The sequence below is a fragment of the Stegostoma tigrinum genome, chromosome 25 (assembly GCF_030684315.1).
Source record: "Stegostoma tigrinum isolate sSteTig4 chromosome 25, sSteTig4.hap1, whole genome shotgun sequence".
Taxonomy (NCBI): Eukaryota; Metazoa; Chordata; class Chondrichthyes; order Orectolobiformes; family Stegostomatidae; genus Stegostoma; species Stegostoma tigrinum.
The window spans coordinates 13,453,865-13,455,266 of record NC_081378.1 but is presented as its reverse complement, the minus strand read 5'-3'; the positions used below and the strand labels follow the sequence as shown (position 1 = coordinate 13,455,266).

Below are 1,402 nucleotides of genomic sequence, written 5' to 3'. Positions count from 1 at the left end.
TCAGCAAGGATTTTAAACACTTCACAGGCAAATTAGCTCAAATCAACTTATATTCCAAAATTTCTTTCATAATTAGTAGCAATACCATTCCTGGAACAAATAGAACTGTGAGATACAAGTAGAACTGGAACGTACTACGTAGCAGCCTTAGTGTTCGTTTCCTTAAAATTTAACCTGGAAGCTTGGGGAAAGAGTGGCAAATTTCCCAGCTTCTTAAGAGCATTACACAGCAAATTTCTTTATCAGACTAAGGCTCCCTGCAGCCAAACAGTAAGCATGCAGGTAAAGGGACAATACTGATAGACACACAAAATGATTTTGAAGGCAGTAAAAGGAACATATGGTTTAGCAGATCTGGGTGAATATAGGCAAAAACATCTCAAAACACTACACAGTGACAGCTACAACTCTATTTCTCATTCCATGAAGGTTCTGGACAAGGAGGACATTCTTGCTCTTGAAATCTTCATATAACTCGGACTAGTTCATGAAAAGCTTTTCTACATTCAATCGAATTTTGGCTAAAGCCTCCATGTATGTTACTTTGAACTGCCTTGCAAGTTGCTGCCGTTCTGATGTCACCTGCCTTTGATGTTCTGAGTCAGCATTGTTACCAACAAGGATCGTAGGGATTTATCATGATCTTTTACTCAAAGGATTTGCCTTTGGAACTTGTAAATTTCTTCAAAGCTTCCTCTATCAGTGACAGTGAAGGCGAGCAGGAAACCCTCCCCCGTTCTCATACATTGTTCATGCATGACTCCGAACGCGTCTTGTCCTGCTCTATCTAAAATCGATAGTAGATTGGTCTTAGTAGGATAATACGTTGGCACAACGTCATGGGCCAAAGGACATCTACTGCGCTGTACTGTTCCATATTTTATGTTCCATAAGGGAGAATTTTAAGCTATTGGAGAAAATTTCATGGCTCATGTGGTGACTGCTGTGTTTGTGATTTCAGGGAAACATTAGTGAATAATGTTGGTGAAGAGTTCAGGGTTATATTGGTAACTTGTGTGAGCAAAGCATAAGTAAACAATATGAGAATATTGTTGGTAAAGATTTGAGGATGGTACTGGTTTGAGAGTTTAATTCTTATTTAAAGGCCCTAGAGGCTTTAGAACAAGCATTTTCCATCTTCCTTATTGCCTTTATTGTCATGTCCTTTAGGTGGTTCTATGTACTTTTCTGTCATAATGGCTAGCAATCATGCACTATAAAACCAGACACCACTACCTGAGGGGCAGCCTTTTTACGCAGAGGGCAGTAGTTGAGGTGGATACATTAAAACATTTGAAAGGAATTTGGATGAATGCATGGATAGGAAAGGTTTAGAAGGATATAGGCCAAGTGCAGGGAAATGGGGTTGGCGTGGATGGGCATTTTGGTCGGCATGGAGCAG

General features: G+C 39.9%; 1 pseudogene; it reads right to left on the bottom strand.

Moving 5' to 3' along the window:
- Positions 1-379: 379 nt before the first annotated feature.
- LOC125463356 (ras-related protein R-Ras2-like) lies at positions 380-758 on the bottom strand (annotated as a pseudogene).
- Positions 759-1,402: the final 644 nt, after the last annotated feature.